Genomic DNA, 24,182 nt, shown 5'->3' with positions numbered 1-24,182 from the left:
TCATTTAATTGTACATCTTTCAAAGTATATTACTTGTGTAATAAGTACTCTGTTTTTACAAGGGACAGTTCACATAATTCATAATTTATTAATCTTCAGATAGTTCCAAACTCGTTTGAATCTCTCTCTGAAAATGAAAGGGGCTGTTTAGCAGAATGAAAGCGAATGGGGGACCAAGCCGTGGTGGTCACCATTCACTTTCACTCACTCAAACAGAATTTACATTTTGGGACGAACGGAGCAGTTTGATTATGGTGAGACACCTAATCCCAGAATTCCACAGCACACATCTGCAGCTCTTCCTCTAGCTAGATGTGTTTTCTCCCTAAGCCGTTCTAACACGAGTTCCAACTGCAAGGCAGCTGATTAGTAGAGTAGCACAACAGCAGAAAATATTTACTCCCTGCAAATATTTATTCGCTCAGTTAATTACAACTCTGTTAACGCAATTCCACACCTGTTCTTTTAAACTGTCTTTTTAACAAAGAACCTAAATTAAAATTAAACCATGAGTCACAATAATTACAGACTTTATCTCTAGTAGCTGCTGCACACAGATGTCACGGTTGACTCAAGACAGATTTTTATAGATTTGCAATGGCGTCACCTCGGGCAGGCTTCGCAGGGATTCAGGCTCACTGTAAAATACGTGTATAATTCTGTTTAGTGAGCGGATCATGGAGCCTAACACGGTTATTATGCCTGATTCTGTACGGCTTTGGAATTCTTTGACTTCGGTTGCTGTATTTGAATGCATCGTGGACATCTGTGGTAGACATCTGCTCAGTGGATGACACATGAAATCTCTGCCATGTTCAGTGCACACTCAATGTATTGAAGAGCTAACAATGGCTGACACATACACTGAAGCAATAGAGCCGTTCTGCCAATAGGCAAAATACAGCCAGCATGTCCCAAAGGGACCCTAACGTGCTATTCCTTGTGAACAAAGCCTCCGTGGCAGACAGTTTAAACAAAAGTCTGTTTGACCAGAATTGGTTTCATGTATTGTGTTAAAAATTCAATACTTTCTGACGGCTGACGCATAGTAATCACATTTTGGTCTCTAAACTCGGATAATGTGCAGTGAGTCATGATTACACTGGTAAAACAAGTGTGTGTCAAAATCTTGTCAAAAGAGCAGCAACCTAAATGAGGTTTCTGTCAGAACACTGCCTGTCATGGCTTAAACAATCTATTTAATTTGTCACTCAAACAGCATTTATCTTCAGTGAATAATATAGGTGAGAGAGAGAGAGAAATATTTAGAACTGAGGAATAGCAGCTTGCAAATAAAATATGAAGGACCGAATAGCCTACTTAATTTCTGAAAATAAAGCTGCGAGGGAAAAGAACAAAACTAACCTTGAGACGTTTTGAACAGCTGGCTTCTGAGATCAAAGAGAACGGATCGTTTTTATAGCGCTGCCAATGGAAACAGAGACTATTGTGCGTGTTTCTGCTGCTCGAGGACTTGATTTCTACACATTAGCAAAATGGAAATAAGAGGGGAAAATTGCATGTAATCCAGTGCATTACTAGAGCTTGATGTTGACCGTTGACCCGGAATTGGAGTTGCATTATCCCAATGACCGGTCTCACAATAAGGCAGGTGCTTATGAATATTCACCAGGAGTCAAATGCTACCTGTTCACATCAAATTCCGACACCCATGGTGAGTGCCAAATATGAATATTCATACCAGTATAGAAGTGTTCTGTTCTCAGCAGGTGTCTTCGATTATGTAAGGCAGAATAAGACAGAATTCTTCAAGTAAAAAAAATCATAACAGTTTCAGACAGATAGCCTGAATGACGAAAAGTAAACCACAACGTCTTGGACAAATCTCTTGCATCGATACATTTTTGGGTTTACAATTTGTTTTTAACTATTTTATAATTGTAATATACACTCACCTAAAGGATTATTAGGAACACCATACTAATACAGTTTTGACCCCCTTTCGCCTTCAAAACTGCCTTAATTCTACGTGGCATTGATTCAACAAGGTGCTGAAAGCATTCTTTAGAAATGTTGGCCCATATTGATAGGATCGCATCTTGCAGTTGATGGAGATTTGTGGGATGCACATCCAGGGGCACGAAGCTCCCGTTCCACCACATCCCAAAGATGCTCTATTGGGTTGAGATCTGGTGACTGTGGGGGCCATTTTAGTTCAATGAACTCATTGTCATGTTCAAGAAACCAATTTGAAATGATTCAAGCTTTGTGACATGGTGCATTATCCTGCTGGAAGTAGCCATCAGAGGATGGGTACATGGTAGTCATAAAGGGATGGACATGGTCAGAAACAATGCTCAGCCTACCTGAGCATTGTTTCTGACCATGTCCATCCCTGTATGACTACCATGTACCCATCCTCTGATGGCTACTTCCAGCAGGATAATGGCATTTAAACGATGCCCAATTGGCACTAAGGGGCCTAAAGTGTGCCAAGAAAACATCCCCGACAACATTACACCACCACCACCACCAGCCTGCACAGTGGTAAAAAGGCATGATGGATCCATGTTCTCATTCTGATTACGCCAAATTCTGACTCTACCATCTGAATGTCTCAACAGAAATCGAGACCAGGCAACATTTTTCCAGTCTTCAAATGTCCAATTTTGGTTAGCTCATGCAAATTGTAGCCTCTTTTTCCTATTTGTAGTGGAGATGAGTGGTACCCGGTGGGGTCTTCTGCTGTTGCAGCCCATCCGCCTCAAGGTTGTGCGTGTTGTGGCTTCACAAATGCTTTGCTGCATACCTCGGTTGTAACGAGTGGTTATTTCAGTCAAAGTTGCTCTTCTATCAGCTTGAATCAGTCGGCCCATTCTCCTCTGACCTCTAGCATCAACAAGGCATTTTCGCCCACAGGACTGCCGCATACTGGATGTTTTTCCGTTTTCACACCATTCTTTGTAAACCCTAGAAATGGTTGTGCGTGAAAATCCCAGTAACTGAGCAGATTGTGAAATACTCAGACCGGCCCGCCTGGCACCAACAACCATGCTCAAAATTGCTTAAATCACCTTTCTTTCCCATTCTGACATTCAGTTTGGAGTTCAGGAGATTGTCTTGACCAGGACCACACCCCTAATGCATTGAAGCAACTGCCATGTGATTGGTTGATTAGATAATTGCATTAAAGAGAAATTGAACAGGTGTTCCTAATAATCCTTTAGGTGAGTGTAGTTGGTAATAATATGGAATGTTATACAACAGAAACAGAAAACCCTCTGTTAAAGTAGTGATGGCTCTGCACACACACACACACACACACACACACACACACACACACACACACACACACACACACACACACACACACACACACACACACACACACACACACACACACACACACACACATGTCTTGTTCACTATCTTTGTAGGGACTCTGCATAGTTTATGGGACTCTATACCCATAAACCTACCTACAACTGAAAACCTCATTCTGTTTGATTTTTAAGCTTATTTCCTCATAGAGACCTCAATTTAGGTCCCCACGGTGACATGAGTCCCCATGAGTCTGTGTGCATCCAGGATGAAGTCCCCACCGGGATAGAAAAACCATGACACACACACACACACACACACACACACACACACACACACACACACACACACGTTGTGTTTTCATATTTTATTGGGACTTTCCATAGACAATGATTTTTTATACTGTACAAACTGTATATTCTATCCCCCTACACTTATCCTACCTATCACAGAAAACTTTCAGCATTTTTACATTTTCAAAAAACACCTCAGAGTATGATATGTAAGCCGTTTTCCTCATAGGAACCAAAAACAACAAGGATTGTGGATATTGCCATCTTTGTGGGGAAATAATGTAAGGTTTACAAGGCCACACACATACACACACAACATTGAGATGACAAATACACTATGGGTGGAATCTATCTAAAATTAGCCCAAGAAGAAAGAAACTGCTAATTATTGTCAACTTCACACGTCTTATCCCACGCTAAGATGGTGAAACACTCGCCCAACGTAAAGAAATTCTGATACGTCTACCACCAATAGCGTTTCCCTCAAAGTCTTTCACAAAACTCAGCTTGAGGCAGTAAACAGTTAAAGTGCCTGATTCAGTTTCACAGAATTCCCCCCAAAATCCCCCCCCCACCTTCATCGTTTATTGAAAATCTCAGTTATAGAAGACACTATTCAGGAGCATAGTGGGTATTATAAATACCAAAGTAGAGATGAACATTGTCTTTCGTTCTGACGTTATGCAAAATTGTGTGCTTGTATACACTCACTGGCCCAAGAGTCATCACTGTAGTAAGATGTGAGGATCAGGGCAGAAAAATGCTTGGTGGACATAAGCCGATATGGGATTTGCTCATGTTCTGATCAACTTAAACAAGTGTGAGAAAGGCCTGGAATTAAATTAGAGAAGGCAGAGCTGAGTGAGCACAGCTGAATTACAGAGGCTTGACACGGACAGGCCTGAGCGAGACCCTGCTGGTCTCATAGTGAAGCTCCTAATTGAAAGCTGGAATACCAAACAGCAGGCACTGATGGAGCAAACGAAACAAGATGGTACTGAGGGGAGTCCTGTGTGCTCACTCTTAATTGGGTCTCTGATGGGTCAACAGAATCATTATCACTCCAAAACATGCTGATTACCGACATCTTGTTTATCTGTGCGTCTTGGCCAACTCCCTGGCTAGGTAATAACATTAGCATAATTAGCACAGCACTTCTCCTATCCGTTCCAAATGGAGTATGGTGAGAGGGAGACAAACTTTCTGTCTTATTTCTCCAATCATTTTTTTAATATCTCAGCAATCACATCAACTGGATTTTTTTCTACTGTCTGTTCCAGTGGTACGTACTGGATAAGGGAAAAGGGCATTTAAATTTGCTACTCCCGCTTGGAATAACTTGCAATTGACATTGAAATTTAGGGAGCTGGTTTCATTGGACATTTTTAAAGTGATTTAAATGATTTGGAGACAGAAACATCGGTTTGTAGATGTTTTGACTATAGTTACATATTTATTTATTTTAAAAAAATGTTTTAACTTGTTTGTGTGTAAATATGTTTGGATGGATGGATGTTATCTGTTAAACCCACGTGAGATGTGTTGCTGTCACTCTTGGCCAGGACGCTCTTTGTCTCTTAATCTCAATGTGCTTCTTTTCCTGGTAAAACCCCCCCAAAAAAAGGTTATAACTGGAAGGAAAAAATGATCAGCTTCTGAAGGCATTTAATCTGTTATAAACTGGTTTTTAGAGCTGGAGTTCAAAAAGTGTAATGATTTTCCTCCCATTATTATATGAAAGTAGATAATATAATAGTAATAATAAATTAATATTTAAAAAATCACTAGCTATTTTCTGTAATATTTCTTTCTCTCCAAGAAAAGAGTGCTTTTTCAAAATGCATCTAGCTTGTAGCTGTCAATGTTAAGTCTGACCTTGTCTAACAATTTCTTTAGAGCCATTGAGTTGATGTGAGTTTACGATCATAATGAACAATGTATTTGAGCCTGAATGGAGTAAAAGGAGTGTTTTGAGCGAATAAGGCAGCAATACGTTTCTTGCCTTCTGAAAGTGTAGGGATTTTGTGCGCTACTGTCAAAATAAACCTGCAGTTCGCAATGAAGCCATTTAAAAGATGATATTTCCTTATATCCAGGGTTATAAGCCAGTAATACATGTATAGTTATAATATAAATTAGAAGAAAATCTTAAAGGAAAGTACAATTTTTTGCCTTGGCAACTATAGCTGGTTAAGGTTAAAAAACAAAACTGCATGTATTTTGCAGAAGAACATTGTTTTGGTTGTGCTTTAGCACTGTCTAGCAGAAGACATTACTTCCTTGAAAATAAATTCCAGCAAAGCGTTACAACAACCATAGTGAAATGACCCTTCACAACAGCCCATTTCCCAAAAGCCAAGCCAATGTTGATTCTTGTTTTATTACAAGTTTTGCATTCTCTTTTTGCCAGCAGACTCTCCGGTTTGGCTTTTTTTTTTTTTTTATTATAATTTTTTTTAAACGGGTAATTCCCCAGAGGTTGGAGATTTAGCTGCTCCATGTCAACCTCTCTTGCTCTACTTGTCCCACCTGACCGCTGCAGCTTCATTTAGGCTTTGATAGTGTTGCCAAAAAAAGCATAATTCCCAATCCGAGGATGTGAACTGCTCAGAATAGAACATCACGTGTTGTCATCTCGAGGCTACAGTAATGATGACATGCCGTGAATGCAGCACTATTCTCCATTTACGGGTTGGACGAGACAGGCGAGTGACGTACAGTATGCAATTTCCCGCGTTAGGTCTAAAATATAAATACTGATAATAGGCTTTCCATAGTAAATCAGGGTAATATCAAAACACGTTTTGGAAGAAGGATTGATGTTGCATTGACATATTTAAATTTTGTTCATTTTGTACAAACAAAAAAATACATAGTGAGGTACTACCATAAAAAAAGCAGGATTATTAAAGCAGGATGGATGGATTATATGATGGATAATAGCATAAATAATACTCAAATAACACTGCTATCATGCTGATGCAAACCCAATCACTGCTGTTATTTCAGCAACCCTATGAGATTATTACAAATCACACTGTACGACATGGATCTAATAAAGTTGGGTACGACATGTATGTAGACTGTACAATGATGAAGTCACAAATATAGCCTACACCCACCAACACACTGGCATCGTCACCAGGGCTGCGTTCAGCCCCGACAAAACATTGCAAAACGTTTTTTAAACGGAAACGGTGCTGCGTTGAACACCCTGTTCTGTTGACGCAAGAGTTGCAGCTATGGCAGCTGAGAAGGCCATTCTTTGTGTTCTTTTCAAGGAATTTTCGGAGTCTGATGAAATCGATATAAATACGTGTTTAATACTGCAAAATACATGCAATCACTGCCCTTGCCGTCCAGAATAAAAGACAACATCCCAATCCCATTTAATTAACTTTTTTTTATCTCCTGGTAATCAATTCTAATTAAATTGATAGCTTGTATTTTCTTTCTCATTTTTATGTAAAGCACTTAATTACCATATGAAATTTGCCTTGCAATGAAGCTAGAAAATATAAATAAATGCATCATCATGTTGATATATATACTGTATAATTTTTTTTTTACGACAATCATGCCTTCTAATATCTCCAATTGTTGCGTATACATACTGAGCTGCAGACGGACACATTTGTAAACATCTTTACTCGGACACATTTTGCGAGCTGTCTCTTTAATACCGCGTGGTTTATATACATGCTGCTGCTGATTGGGCTGACATATTTGACACACCCACCAAACGAGAAAAAACGCATCTCAAACCCGTTGCACACCGTTACACACCGTTTCCAGGAAACATGACGTTCAACCGGAAACCGTAGCAAAGCGTTGCGCACCGGTTTGAGCTTTGAACGTGCCCCAGATCTCCACGCTCCACCCACTCATTCACCGTCCCCTGAGTACTGATCACCTGCACCTCATCATTAATGACACTACAAGAGCACACTCTCCCTGCACTCCCTAGTCTGGTCTCGTCATTCGTACCTGGACTCCTTACCTGCTACATTCCTTGATCTTCATTCATCTGCCTCCTGATTTCTCCCGTTCCTGGTCTCCTTGTGTGTCCCTCCACCTGATTCCCTTCCTCGTGTTCACCAGCTAAGTGACTGTTATGTGCAAGTGCTCATCGTCCTGCTTGCCTTGTTTACCGGTGTCCTGGTCTCTGTTAATAAATGATCACCATTCACCTTACCTGTTTCTCTGCCTCCGTCTGTGTCCTGACAGATGACACCTATTGAATTGCAGGTTCGTTAGTTAGAATGAAACGTCATCTGTATGCGCTAGTGATAAAAAATAGAGCAAGATGAATCACACTTTAATTGGCAGATGTGGTTTTTATGCGCGATGAAAATGGACACGGTCATGGCGAGGAAAAAGAACTTGAGGTAAGTAGTTTTAAGTTTTAGTGCGACGTCACGTTGATCAATATGTCATTTCATGTTGCAGGTTTATTGGCTAGTCAGTAGACGTAAGTCGTAGCAGCAAACACGCTGTGAGATGATCATTTCTGAAACTGTCAGAAAATGATTGCAGGCTATCTTTGAACCGTGACAACGGCCATCTTTGAACCTCTCTCACTGTAGACGTAGGACCACCATTTAGGAGCCACAACCACAGAAACCACCACGATTTGTCATCTTTCATCTGGGACAGCCCAAAACCGTATGTCAAGCCAAAGGCAGGATTTGAATGAAAAATGTGAAGTTGATAAACAAGCAAATTATTTTTTATGACAGTAATTAATCCTTCTAGCTTATTCAAGTGAAAGCCCGTCCTTGCAAAGCAGTGGTCCCAAATATTCAGTCTAGTGTGCGTGTCTGCCAACAACAGCGGGCATCATCAGGTCTGGTGGCATCATGGTGGCAGAGAGACTCTCTCCAGGGGGACGAGGGGGCAGCTGAAAAGGATTTCTTCCGCCCCATTACTCCCATATAATTAGATCACCCCTAACAATCTCAACTGACTCCATTGCACTGGTGGAGCCATGTGACAACTTCTTACCTGAACTCATTCCTGACTGAATTCCTCCACTTTATCCTGCTTTGACACTTCCTGCAGGAGTAATTCAGCACTGTCTGGTCTCTGATTAAGGACACCTGGAGAGTTGCGGAACAGAAAGGTTCATGATGAAAAGACAAAAATAATGATGTAAACCAAAATAAACTGGTTCCCATTCACTTTCTTTGTATGAAAAGGGATATTCTGATATCTCCTTTTCTATTCCACAGAAGAAGTGGAATGACATGAGCATGAATAAGTGGTCATTTTTGGGATTTTATTTTTATTTGGGAAAGGTGACTCTTATAGAGAATCATCTGATCCTGTTGACTGGTGTCACAACGGGACGGCCTTTTGTTTTCTGAGACCTTCTGTGAAACACCTCTACAAATAGCACTGCCACTTAAAGGGCCGTGTGATTTCAGAAAAGAAAAACAGAAGCTACATTTGGATTTCAGCCTATGTTATGTGTTGTTTGAACATGTTTGCGAATGCATCTTTTAATCAAATATGAGTGTCTCAATAGCCAAATTTTAATGAAGCCCACTGTTAACACTGGCACTGCAGGAGGAATCATTGTTGGGCTCGCGGTGCGAAATGATGCTAATCAGGAAAGAGATCAAAGAGAGGATGTTATGTGAGTTCCCACAAGACCTCATGGCCCATATTGCTGTTCAGCTCCAGGCTTCCACCTGCTTCGCTCCTTCCCTTTAAAAACCACACAGCATACTATATAGCTTCTGCCACGGGTACAATTTCATTCCCATAATTCCTTCTGTGACCAAAGTGTACAGCGACCAAAGACACACAAAAACAGTGTCACACAAGATGGAAAAGCTGCAATGACAGATTTGTGCTATTAATCATGATATTATCAGCTTATTGCTAAATATAACTTGACTGGTATCTTCAAATATCATCACTTTTGTTTTGGTTCAAGGATATTTAAATACCCTGAGTTCTTTTGAAGTTATTTTTAAAGGAATAGTTAATTTAAAAATGAATATTCTGTCATTATTTTCTCAGCTTCATGTCATTCCAAACCTCTATGCTGTTAACACAAAAGGATAGTTAAAAAAAATAAAAAAAGTTATACCACTTGAATGCTATATTCAAAGTATTCTGAAACACAATTTAACAGCCAGTCAAATGTTCAAGAAATACAGATCTTCGGTCAGGATTCTACTAATAGGTTTGAGAATGTATAAACTAAAATATATGCCTTCCATGTAATTTACGTTGCTTTGAATAAAACACTGTAAAAAAAAATAGATAAATAAAAAGTTAAAAGTTATTTTAAGCTAACTTAAAATAATAAGGCAACTTATCGCATTCAACTTTTTAAGTTAAATTAAAAAAGAAATACGTGTTCCAGTTCCAGCCAATAACCAGCAACTTCGCACAGCCATTGAAGAGGAGTGGACCAACATTTCACAGTTCACAATCAACAACCTGATCAACTCTATGCGAAGGAGATGTGTTGCACTGCATGGGGCAAATGGTGGTCACACCAGATACTGACTGGTTTTTGGACCCACACCTGTGAGGTGGATGGATTATCTCGGCAAAGGAGAAGTGCTCACTAACACAGATTTAGAAAGATTTGTGAACAAAATTTGAGAGAAATAGGCTTTTTGTGTACATCGTTGAGTTCAGCTCATGAAAAATGGGGGCAAAAACAAAAGTGTTGCGTTTATAATTTTGTTCAGTGGAAATAAGATGGCAAGATGCACCCATGAATCAGAAGTGAAACTGTGTAACAATGTTTCTAATATTCATGACATTAACTTAAATTATACTTTTGTCAAAGCAAAGAACAAATGCCAAAGCATTTTAAACTCTATAAACATTCAGTGATAGGTCATGGATGCATAGTAAAGTTAAAATCTCTGAATCAAATTAAACAATTGTGCCTGCATGCTAACATGCTAATAGAAATATCATCAATACTACAAAATATATGTCTGGATGTACATTTTGTATGAAAGAACAAGAACTTAAACCCTGTTTACATCTGGTATTAAGATGCGTTTTGGTCGATTGGATCACAAGTGAGGGAGATACATACCCGTTTACACCTGGTCTCTTTTGTCCGCTTTAAAATACTTCCGTCCTGATTCCATCTAGGGGAGGGTGTAAATGTATGGGTGTTTCGATCTAATGGACAAAATAAGAACATATGAACGCGACTGGAGACACTGGAAAAGCAGCAGCTTTCATTTCTGCTCTGAGACTCTGGGACAATGCTGAAAAAAACGAGTGCATTTTAGAAATCAGGAATGGTGAGAGAACATTGTGCTTAATACATTTTTCGTCTTCAAAATAAACTTAGGTCAACAAAGTTTAAATACGGTCTGGCTAGCACACTTTCCATAATGTTTACATGTAAGGTCAGTAGGTGAGTAGGCGTCTTTTTTTGTGGCTGTTCGAACACATTTGACCACATGAGGCTTTCTAATGCTTTTTTGACTACCTCTGGAAGTGGTCGAAAGTGGACAAGCTCAAAGTATTTTAGACACCTGTATTTAACATCGTCCACTTGTGATCCAATCAACCAAAAAGCACATTAATACCAGATGTAAACAGGACCTTACAGACAATAAAGGCAAGATCAAAATCAGAATAAGCCAATGAAGATGTGATCAACCTTGAATTCAGTTTATTTTTTACCTGTCAAAACAATTGCAACCAGGGGGAGCCAAAACACACATGCAACAGCTAAGCAGAACAACACACAGGAACCAATGATGATTTCATGGATTTCATCTTTAAACTGAAAAGACACTGGCTGCGTCCGAAATTGCATACTCTCTTGAGTAGGTACTCATTTTGAATAAGTTCTTTGAGAATGTTCTATTTAGTATGAATGTGTGTAGTATCTCTTACAAAAAGAAGTTCATTCAAGTATGCTATTTGTATATGAACTAAAAAGAAGAAAGTATACTTCTCAGAAATATATTTTATGTACTTAGAAATATACTTTAAGTTACACTTAAGTATACCTGACGTATACTGACAGACAAGTCTAAGTATATTTGGCCTATATTTCTACTCAGTTGTTGATACTTTAAAAGTATAATGATCTGTTTTCTTTATAAATCAATATTTTCAAACAATGTAAGCTTATAAGTATTTAAAACTGTGGCTACTCAATCAAAAGAGTAAACAACTACAAGCCAAGTATACTTAGAATACTTAATTATTCTTTAATGTAGACTATATCTCGTTCAAAAGATTGAGTACAAGTATAGGCCAAATATTCTTAGACCTCTCTGTCAGTATAAGTCAAGTGTACTTAAGTATGCTTCAATTTTAAGTATAATTCTGAGAAGTTATATTTATGAGAAGTGCATAAAAAGTATACTTATTTTTTAGTTTAAAAGAAGTATACTAATAGCACACTTGAATAAACTTCTTTTTAGTAAGGTTTGTGCATCAAGGGTTTCCTTTTCCCCGCTTCCTTTCCTCGCGTTTCAGCTCCACCACCCTTAGGATGCGAGGAAAGAAAAAGATGATAGAGAAATGGAAGGAAATATTATTTGTATATTGCAATATTCTTGATCGCTCATGCATCACTTTAAAGTGTCATCAGCTGCACTCAAAGAATTTGCCCTTATGTTCCAGAAATTTGGTTAAGAAATTCATAAATAATAATGAAGCAAGATGCCTGGTTGAAATATGTGAGATGTGTGGTTTATTAAAACTGCATAGGTAAAATATAAAATAATAGACTGTGACATGTGAAGTGGGAGGAGAATGTATATGTGCGTCAGGCTTTTTTGGACAATAAAGACTTCTGCATAACACCTGTGCATCCTCGCTCATAGCTCCTCTGGAGGCTTCCTCACTCCTCGTTCCTCACTTTCCCACGGTGCAATCAGAAAATGAAGTCCTTCAAGATGGCTAACTTTTCTAATCGGTTTTCGGGTCACAGGCTGAAAGCCTGTAAGGAAGCAGGGAAACGACCTTCAAAGACCACATTTCAAAGACAGCTCGCTCATGCAGGTTTGCGCTCCACAACATAAGGAAAATCAGACCTTTTCTAACAGAGCATGCAACACAACTTCTCGTCCAGGCCCTGGTCATTTCTAGGCTTGACTACTGCAATGCGCTTCTGGCTGGACTTCCATCATGTGCGATCAAAACGCTCCAAATGATCCAGAATGCAGCAGCACGTCTAATCTTCAACGAACCCAAAAGGGCCTACGTCACACCACTCTTCATCTCTCTGCACTGGCTACCACTCGCTGCTCGCATCAAGTTCAAGACGCTTACGCTCGCTTACAGATCCACCACGAGCTCCGCTCCTGCATACTTTGACTCGCTCCTACAAGTCTACACCCCCATCAGAAGCCTTCGCTCAGCTAAAGAGCAACGGCTTGTGGTACCATCACAAAGAAGCAGAAAATCCCTCTCCAGGACATTCACATTCACCGTTCCCTGCTGGTGGAACGATCTTCCCACCTCCATCCGAATTGCAGAATCACTGACACCATTCAAACGACAGCTGAAAACTCACCTCTTCCGCGAGCACTTAACCTTATCTTAAAAAAAAATTCCTTTTCCTTATTTTCCTTCTATTTTCCTCTACTTCTTCCCTACCCTAGTGTGTGATGCTCTGTGCGATGTCCAAAACTTAGTACTTCAGGCACTTTCTGTGTTTTGCTGCCTCCTCATGATGGATCGCTTCCTGTACTCCTCAGTTGTAAGTCACTTTGGATAAAAGTGTCTGCTAGATGCATACATGTAAATGTAAACGAGGAAGCATCCATTTGAGTATTGAGAAGCATGTACCATATTTTCAGTGATAAATGACTTTCAGTTCAGTATATAGCATTTCTTCAGAAGACCTAGGGTGCGTCTCAATCAGCTCCCTGGTTCAGTTGTCAGGGCACTGATCAGGACATAAGTCAATGGACTGACTCCCTGATCAGTGCCCTGACTACTGAACTAGGGAGCTGATTGAGACGCACCCTTAGTATACAGTGTGGAATATAGTGTGTGTGCGTGTCATTTTTTAAGGTTGACAGTGTAGCGTATGGACTGAATCACAATGATCGGTTTCGTTAAACCTCAGAAATGCTTTTAGCCTTTTTGACCTTTGCATATAAACTATGGACCAGGCTCCGGCCGGTCTGACGTTTACGAGCCCCGTTGTCACTTTTGTTGCCTTGGCCTATGCTGAGCAGAAACACCTCGAAGATCCTTTGTGACATCAAAAAGATCTTAATCAACTCTGCATGCAATTAGGTTGTAAAACAGACAAAGAGAACTTTCTCCCGCATGAAAGTTCCAACTTACGATTGGTCACTTCAGAAAAGATGGGTGTATTCTAATCTGTCCTTAAGAGACACATACACTGGCTCATCTCTTCTCATCTCATCTCATCTCATCTCATGGCCAGGCGGCTCAGGTCCTGGCTTGGTAGCTCATCCTTTTCCATGCAGCGCTCTTTCCATCCTAGCGCTCATTCTTCTGATGAAACGGACTTACTTCCTCACTTTCCGGCAAAACTTTACTTTCAAGTTAACCACGTTCAAACCTCCTGCGGATGACACAATCACGCTCCAGCTCACAGCGCTCTGAGAAGCTCTACACACACACACACGCATCTTTCTTCTCTCAACTCTGAAACCTGATGCAAGTATCGATTTTATCGATATTATGCGTTTTAAACTTGTATGCCCCTTTTTAAGGTGATTTTTATTCGGTTAGCTGTTTGTGAATTTCTCTCTTTCTTTACTTTTTGTTATTCTGTAGGCCTATATGTCTTTGTTAGTCGTATGTATTCGTAGTTTCATTTATTGAAACCATTATACCCACGTTTGATTGTCCAAGTTATTGCTCACAAATCTTAGTCACTTTAAGGTTCAGGTTTTGCTCTGAGCTTATAGTACTGTTGAGTACGTTAGTTATACTCTAATATAAAGTTATTCTTCGTGGCCAGAAGAATTATCTTTCTGGAGAGTTAATAGAATAAACTTTTGTGACAGTTGACAAGACGAACAGACGACCGGCCCAGTCAATTTGAAATTAATTCTGTTAAAAGTTATTCTGAAAACTGAACTAGTATTATATATACTAGTATATTTACAAATACATGGGCTATATTTTCCCTTTTGGGTGATATGGATACTTACAACTGATCATAACACGTTATGATTAATTATGAATAAATAAATATATAATTCCCTTTTGAGCTAATTTAATCTATTAATTGTAGTTGATTCGCTACAACATGAACTGTTGGTGTGGAAAACAGCTGTGTGAAGATTCTTGTGTTGCATAAGGACAAGTTGAATGTTAATTTGACATGAGGTAATTCATTATTGACATAAATAACATGACATAATTCATGTTATTTAAGACATTTTTTTTATTAACTATTCACCCAAAGTAATTAAAAGAACGGCATCCATTTTTTTGGTTATGTGGAATCAAAAGCCCTCCTCCAAATGCATTATCATAGGCTTGTTTTCTTCTTTGACAACTGTGATCTCAAATTCATGATGCAAAGTATAGTGACCTTTTATTCCTTTAAGAAGCAACTGACAAACAGTCTTATTTACAAGACGCCAGCTTGAACTTGAGTTAAATGGTCAGCATATTTCTCCAGTCAGCAAAACACATTCAAAAATAAATTCACATCAAATATGGAGTGCTGATGAAAGTCACCTCCTATAATTGGAAACATGAGGGAAAATTGTTCTAACAAGCAGAAGGCGATAATAGCGATAATGAACCACTCTAAACTTTCCTCATTTGAGAGCAATATAACTGATCAGACTTGAAGCAGTTTTCCTTTAGATAAAATGCTATTTTAGCACGGTTTCTATTTTCATCTAAATGAAAGGTCCTTAAAAAGTTAGTGGATCTCTATAGACAGCACCTTCTGAAAGTATCTGAACAGAATCATCTGAGAAGTATCCAGAGGGAAGAAGATGATGGGGTGTATTAATAGGACTTGGGCTGTGCTGTAGGACTGTCAGAAGGACTGAGCTGATCATCGTAAACCTCCCTGCGGAATGAAGCAGGCAGCTCCATGAACTCCCCAAGTAAAGTTTTACATCAGGAAATGGTCTGTTTTCCTCAGAATTGTATTTCTCTTTCCATTTGTGGAAAGAATTACCTTGAGGCCTGAGTATACGATGAAAATGAGACTTTTTTTATGAACAAAGCTCTTTCCTGATGCACATAAACTTCTGAAGATGTAAAAATTCTGCACAGATGAAATGCAAAATGAGGAAACCAGAGGGGGACGCAGATGCTGCTACTCTGTAAACATTGGAATTGAAAGGACCTCTGGACCGCCCCCAAGTCTCAAAGTTTATCAAAAAAGTTTTACTGAGGGGATTGCTTTCCCTGATCTGCCCAAGCTGATTTAACTTCAACATCTATTTAGGCGCATTTTGGTGGTCCAATAGCAAACCAAAGTTTGCTTGAGGATAGAGCAGGATTGCCAATGGCTGAATTGCCCATGCTGTTCAATAATTTTGTTTCATTGAAACCTATCTAGCTGTGTGTCTTCCACTCCCTCAACACCAGTCTACTGTTTATCTCTGCATGTAAAACAGGCTATAAAACTGACTTGGTAATAAGATATCGCCTTACATTAGGGAATATGGCCTTATTAGCAGTCAAGGGAAACAGTGCATGTCATTGCTGACAATATGATTGAGCTAGAGAACAGACACTGTCTGGATACATGAAATATCATTATTTTTACAGCAGGAGAACACTCCGTTATATGACATTTAATGGACAGTCTTTTTTTAATCCAAAGCAGTTTATGGCACAGGAAGTCGCCCTGCAGCAAACTGACATATTGTGACTTGCTCAAGGGCGCCATAGTGACTGGGCATCTCACTAATTGTCCAGTTTGTGGATAACCTCATTAAGTCCAAAACTCCCGAAACTGATTTTGAACAGGTTTCTAAGGCAGCATCCCAGTCTAATGATTCCACTAGGCAGAAATGGTGTCCTGGGATTGGGTTTCCCTTCGGTCTCGCTGCGACTGTGTTGGGTGAGTTCAGATTTATTGAAATCCACACTCACATATTAAAATTAAGCAAAGTTAATAATTATAAATATAATTGTTTAAACTGAATGTACATTTAGATGGCATATCATTATCTCACAAATGTTTATGTCTCAGGGGAGATTCCTGGCGCATTGCATACAAATTTGAAGCCAATATGCAGTGGTTTGACTTTCTCCAAGAACAACAGTCCGGGACAGCTTAATTAAAATTCCTCACAGTTATTATTAGTTTGCAAATATGGGAACAGGGCAGTTTTGCCTCCTGACTTGGAAGTTTAGAAAGACCCAGTCATGAGACTTACAGATCCGATCTGCTTCGCTCCCTGCACACTAATGAACATTTTAATCAGTGCAGGCTTATTAAAATATATTTAACCTCCAATCTCTTGTGTTTCACAAGGACATCTACTATCAGCAGGCAGCTAAACAGAGTTGTTTTTATCGTGTACAGATAGACTTCCCTTACAAAAAAAAAGCTCATTTTATGAAGTATACTCAAGTAAAGTTTGAGTATATGTTTAAGTATACTTCATGTAGGAAGTATACTAATATCAGTGTACTTTTAGTAGACTTTTAAGTGTACTATTTTAATACTACATGGCACTAAATTGGCACACTTTTTAGTCCTCAATTTTTTTTTACATCACATCTAGTTCACGTTTTTCATACATAACTAAATAAACTTATAAGTATACTGATTTACAAGTAGTTCCTAGTACTTTTTTAGTTTATGAGAGGACATTTTGAAGATCGCGGATGCTTGGTGGTGACAGTGGCAGAGGGATATGAAGCCAACACCTTGAGGAAGGCAAGTAAGTACAAGGGTAAGGTTAATCCACACATACTGGAAGGAGTCTTACTGAGAACATGACATATCACTTTAGAGACTGGGGAATCTGTAGGAGATCGCAGGAGAAATTCATGGCGATCAGGTAATGAGTCTGTAGCTCTGTATGAGAACAGACGCTGACTGAGTGTGAGGTGTGTGCTTAAATAAGGTGTCTGAGTGATTAATCCATAACAGGTGTGGGTGATTGCTGAAGGAGTGCAGGTGAGTAGAAGGAGAGATGATGGGAAGTGTAGTGCCTGGCAGTGGCTGCTTCCGAAAACCTAGGCAGCTGATTCATTGCCTCGCTGCCTTATCAGACAATGACTTGTAAGGCAGCGTTCGTGCAATGAAGGCACCTCACAAAACTAATTTTGGACAGACTACTGAGGCAGCCTAACGGTTTAATGATCTACAGCAAAATAGAGAGAGCTTTGGTGAGAACTAAACAAATATTTAATTACTACATTCATTAGTAATTTCTTGCTAGAAATGACATCAGAAGTTGAAAATGTTGGTAAAAAAAACTTACATTTACACACAAACTGACCAGCAAACGCAACTTTCGGATGCCATCTTTTTTTTTCAGCGCAACTGTCACAGAATGGAACGCACAGGATTGTGGGATATCAAAGGCAGCGAAGGATACATTTATGCTGCCTTCAAAACTCAATCAGATGAAGGTATCTCAGGAGACAGGAAGTGAAGCTAACATTAGATTCGGACGTGCCTTGATGCCTTCTGACCTTGAATTGTGTCCTCCGAAGGCAGCATTTTCCAGGTTTCGGACGCAGCCAGTGCTTGTGACTGAGCCAACCAGTGGATGTGAAAAATCTATTTAATAGGCTGCTCAATCAAAAGATTAAACTCAACTAAATTCAACTTATATTCGGAACAACACGGTAAATATTTGAAGTATACTTGGCTTGAGTTTAAGACAATCCTGATTATAAGACGACCCCCCCCCCCCCCCCCCCCAACCTCTCTCCTTCAAGATGTAGTCTACCTTTTGGAAAAAAGGCTTTTTGATAAAGAAAATGTTTTTCTTTGATAATAATTTTCATACTGCATATTTTTCATATTAAAATTTTTGTATGGTAAATACTGGTAAAATGTACCAATGATCACATTTAAAAATAAACACTTTTTAGCATACCATAGAAATAACCTGTAGCCCATCTGAATTATATAACAATTAGGCTATCCATCTCATAGTGAAAACCATGTAGCTTACCAAAATTTAATTAACAGTAGAAGTGAAATGTTATTGAAATATGGGTACTGTCGTACATTTTAAAATCACGTACGGGGGAAAGTTTGGTCCCGTCAGCGAGGCACGCAAATATGACAGTCACGCGGCTTTTAGATAGTAAGCTTTTCTTTGACTGTTTGCGTTTTTAAGACTTTTTTCGCTAGTGATCTTCTAACATTACACTGTGACACACCATATTTCTTGGCACGCTCGTTTTACGCATATTTTGTGCCATCTGTTGAGTGTATTATTAACATTAAAAAGTCTAGACCCTGAATATAAGACAAACCTGTTTTGAAAAGAAAAGAAAAACATTGTCTTACTTTCGTAACAATACGGTAATTATACTTTTAAGTATATTTCGATCAAAGGATCGAGTACAATATAGGCCAAAAATTCTTTGACTTTTCTGTCGATATAAGTCAAGTATACTTATGTGTAATTGTAAGTATATTTCTAAGACATAAAAAGTAGACAAAGTATACTTCCTTATTTTTATAATAAAAGAAGCATACTAATAATAGCACACTTGAATAAACCTTTTCCAGACATTTTATCAATCAGAGTAAGGGGGTCCAAAGAAAGACCTGAAAAGTCATTTTGGCTAATTTTCTAATGACACTTCCCATTGCTTGTGGCTAAAAATAAAATGTGATATTACAAATCATCACCCCATGCATTGTTCAGCCTAAACCCCTTAGACTATTATTCACACTGCAGAATAAGTCACACTGCTTTTATTAGCAGCTCCACACACTGGTTTCAAATAGGCTCAGTTTTAAGAACATTATTACTAGGAAGAAAGAACTGCCTTGAAATTCAACACTTTTAAACCAGAAAGCCGGTCCAGTGGTTCACCGGCTATGTAATTAATCCAAAGTGAAAACAAACAGAAGAAAATTCTTAAGGCTGACTTACTATAATGCAGAATAACCACTGTTGTTCTTGGATATATAGAGAATTAACATTTAAAGGCACCTAGAGAGCTGAAATAGTCAGGCATGTGTTATGATTGCAGGCAAGGTCATTTGTTCAGTTAGCAGAGCCGAATAACAGCGATAATGGGTTTTCTCATCCCCTTTTGAGGTTTGTCTGGCTTATGAGGCTGTTAAAGGTCTGAAAATAATGTTGAAATCATGTGGCAGCAGCTTACCATCCTTACCAGTCACAGACAGACTGTTATTCTAAAGGGATACTAGAATTTCAGAGAAGACTATTCATGTAAATAGCACTTACTGAAGTAATTACTCTTTCCTCCAGTGAAGGTCTAAGAGGTGGTCACAGGTCAGAACAGATACAAATGAATATTTCTCATATAATATGAAACATTATTCACAGAGATAATGAAGGGAACAATTTGATTAGAGTTAGTTGACATGTGGTTCCAAAGTTACTTATAGTTAGTAGAATTTCTAAAGTGGACAATCAAAATACAGTGTTACCAAAAATTATGGGGACTTTGTACTTTAAATCAACTTCTAAATGCACAATGTTCTGTGTGAAGTTTTGGACTTTATGTCCTCTAAAGATGAAGAGCTCTTTACCTCATTTTAGATGCCTCACAACTCATCTATGACTTGCTTCACCAAGAGGCAGTGCCGGTGTCCTGACATTTCATCCTATCCGTCAGGTTACATTGTTTTAAGGGTAGGTTTAGGGTAGGGGTATGGATATTAATAAAGCCTCAAATCACATGGATATGATGCTGGTGTAGTAGGTTGGAAAATATATGCATGCTTGTTCAAAGAAAAAAGAAAAGTTAAAATAAAAGAGAGGAAAAAAGGACACCCCCTTTAAAATTCTTCAATATTCATTTGGTATGAGTTAAGAAAATGTTGTTATTATTGTCTCCTGTAGAGGGCGTTTAACGCTGTTTGAACTAGGGTATTGCTCCGGGTGCTTGAGAGTTAATTAAACTTTGCCGGAGCTTGCAGCCAGACCAGTACACCTGTCTCACAGCGTTTCTTTTATTGTTCTACAGGTGAGCAAAAACGATTTTAAAACTGTTTGAAACTGATGTTAAACACTGTTTAGCAAAGATGTATATGGTTATTGTTCACGGGTTGCAGAAAAAGACTGTTAGTTGATCAGAACGCATTCTGTAGTAATGATATCAGATTACATGAGTGACAAATATGTGAACGTGAAGTGAACTGAGGGAAAATACTCATGTGAAAAGAGTTGGTGAATGTTTCCAAAGCGTTTTATGTGTGGATTGTAATTGGATGATAAAGTTTAAACGAGTTAAATGTACATTTGATACTGGAGATATCTCGAGCCAAAATGGCGGCGCATGTATGTGTGAACAAGAGCCAAAATGGCGACTTGCATGTAAAACATGAGGTTCGATATGAAGCCAAAAGCTAGATTCATTTCTGTGGCAATGTGAAAATGGAATTAATGTTTATGACGATGTGAAAATGTGAAGACATGGTAGCAGGTGAATGTATTGTTTGATTCTAATGTGTTAAAGAACTTAAGACAAAAATAACTTCTGAAAAGTCATTTATTGAAATGTAATTGGCATTATTGGAATGTGCTGTGTCACAGAGAAACCAGTAATTGTTGTTCTGAAAAATTAATGTTGTGAATACATTGAAAGCTAAGAAAAGAAGGAGAGTTAATTAAACTTTGCCGGAGCTTGCAGCCAGTACACCTGTCTCACAGCGTTTCTTTTATTGTTCTACAGTGCCGGCAACAGTGGTTCATTCAACTGCCCCATTCAGGCTTCCAAGCCCTGATGCGGGTAACAATTTGGGGGCTCGTCCGGGATCAGCGCCACCTGGTGGTCGGGTGCTGATCAGTAAAGAACCAAAGTGGTTAAACGTCATTCGTCTTAGATCAGCGAGTTGAACGGCAGACACCAGCAGTTCAGTCATGGCTACTCTTCGAGGACTACGGTGGGAGATCGAGAAGCAGCTCCACCTGCTGGTCAGCTCTTCAAACTGCAAAGCACTATACAAAGTAGCCATATGTTGCGCGGAGGAGGAAGTAGAGGTGGTCCCAGGCGTGGATGCAACAGAAGTGGAACTCTACGACTTCGTTGTTGATTTCATGCGAGGAGAACAACTGCAGAGTCTAGAGGACCAAGGAATGGCCCGCTTGCTGACCCTTCATGACCTCGTTCGTGAGTTGACCGCTACAGAACAGTGTTTCGCTTCCAACGTAGAAGAAAACGAAGAGACTGTGGGACTGGTATCGCAATCTGCATCGACACCAGTAGCTACCAGGGTGCAGGTAGCACAAACTACAGGTCTGACATCACATTCAAGAGCTGAACAAAATGTTTCACTGCCTAGAGTGTCTGAACAAATGACTGGTCAGATCAAATTCTCTGATGTTGCATCCTATTTGCCACGTAGAGAGTTCAAAATTTATGGTGGACAAATTTCTGATTTAAATTCAGACTTGAGTTTCAACAGCATTTGTAAGCAAATTGATGAAGGTATTGCCGAAAATTTCACAGAGTCAGAAATCATTCGAACAGTGTTAAAGGTAATCAAACCTGGTACTTTCAAAGAGATGCTGATCATGAAAGACAGTCTTACAGTAGCTGAGTTGAAACGGTTCCTTAGAGCTCACCTTAGGGACAAAAGTAGTACTGAATTATTTCAGGAACTGAGTAATGCAAAACAACAAGACAAAGAATCCCCTCAACAGTTTATGTATAGGTTGATGGGGCTTAAGCAGAGAGTGTTGTTTGCTTCAGAACAAACAGAATCTGAGTTTCAGTATGATCGTAAACTGGCCCAAGGTGTTTTCCTACACTCACTATATCAGGGTCTGAATGAAAAACACACATTTGTCCGGAGGGACATTAAAGCCGCAATAGCGACACCGGCAATCACAGATGATCAGATCCTAGAACTGATTACACAGTCTGTAAGTGAGGAAACTGAAAGACAAAAACGAATAGGTCACACCTACAAATCCAAAGTCACAATTGCAAGTGTAACACAGAAGGATGATGTGGATGGACAATGTTCTCCCCTGAGTCACGCAGAAGTTAAAGCCAATCGTGATGCCATTCATGAACTCTCTGCTCAAGTATCTGTGCTGACCAAGAATCTAGAGAAAGTGGTCATGTCCATGGGCCCTGGTGTTCAACAACAAACCAAAATAGTTGCAGCAAGTGCACAACAGCCATCAAAACCAGAAGCGAAGGGTAAATGCAAACAGTGTATCTCCCAAAATGTTGAAGTGTGTACTCACTGTTTCTTGTGTGGTCAAGCAGGGCACCGAGCTGTGGGCTGTCTCATTAAAAGTCGAGCGTTAAAAGAGAGGAGGTCACTGGGGAGGGACCACCAGTGACCGCAGAAGATACCGTGTCCCAACCTTCGTCCTGTGCATCCAGAGGTGAGCAATCTGTAACGCAGAATACATCCAACAGAGCAAATGAGATTGGAGAGAAACGTGTTGCACAGCTGATTGGAAGTCGCTGCATGATAACTTGCCAATTGAATGGTGTCCAGACTCAAATGCTGTTGGACAGTGGAGCCCAGGTCAGTATTGTTGGACGAGTGTGGCTAAAGAAATGCTTACCCAACATCAACATCCAGCCACTAGAATCTCTACTATCGGATAGCCAGCTTCATGTCACTGCAGCAAATGGGACAGTCGTACCCTTTGATGGATGGGTTGAGGTTTTATTAGAAATCACAAGTGGTCAACAAAACAAAATCGCCATCCAAGTGCCCCTTTTGGTGAGTCAAAAGTGCCTGGATTGTCCACTGCTTGGTTTCAATGTAATTGAGGAGATCATAAGGGAGAATAATGGTTGTGCAAATAACATCAGTCTGATTGACCTGCTTTCTGAAGCCTTGCAGATGCAAAGAGGTGAAACCTTGGTATCCACCGTGAGCTCCCCCCAAGAAAGCACTGCAAGCTGTAAAGTAAAGACGGGGAAGCTAGGAGCCACCATTCCCAGTGGTCAAGTGCTGGAGGTAAGATGCCGAGTAAAAGCATGGCACAGGGGTGGAACCATGATGTTTGAACCAGCGTCAGAAAGCTTAATCCCAGAAGGTTTGGAGTTATTTCCCGCTATTGTAAACGTACCTCCTGGTGCCTCGAAGACAGTGAAAATTCCAGTTCAAAATTGCACAAGCCATAACATTTACCTACCCCAGAGACTTGTGTTGGGTAATATCGAACCTATCAGTGATATGAGACCAATATGCACGTCCTCCAATGTTCAGCATTCAGATAAGCAGAACGACAGCACGTTTCTGTGTTCAGCCCAGCTCACGTCAACAGATAATGTCTGTAAAAGAGAAGAACATCATGAGAGGAGAGTGGGAGAAAAATGGCACCCACCTGTTGATCTTGAACACCTTAATAAACAGGAACAAGACATTGTGAGAAAAATGCTGTTTGACGAATCAGATGTGTTTGCTAAGGATGAGGGAGACATTGGATGTATTCCTGACCTTCAGCTGAAAATCCACCTCTCAGATAACACACCAGTCCAGAAGTGTTATAATGCCATCCC

This window comes from Gobio gobio (assembly GCF_949357685.1).
Source record: "Gobio gobio genome assembly, chromosome: 1".
Lineage (NCBI taxonomy): Eukaryota > Metazoa > Chordata > Actinopteri > Cypriniformes > Gobionidae > Gobio > Gobio gobio.
The sequence above is the reverse complement of the archived record's forward strand: the minus strand, read 5'-3'. Positions refer to the sequence as shown.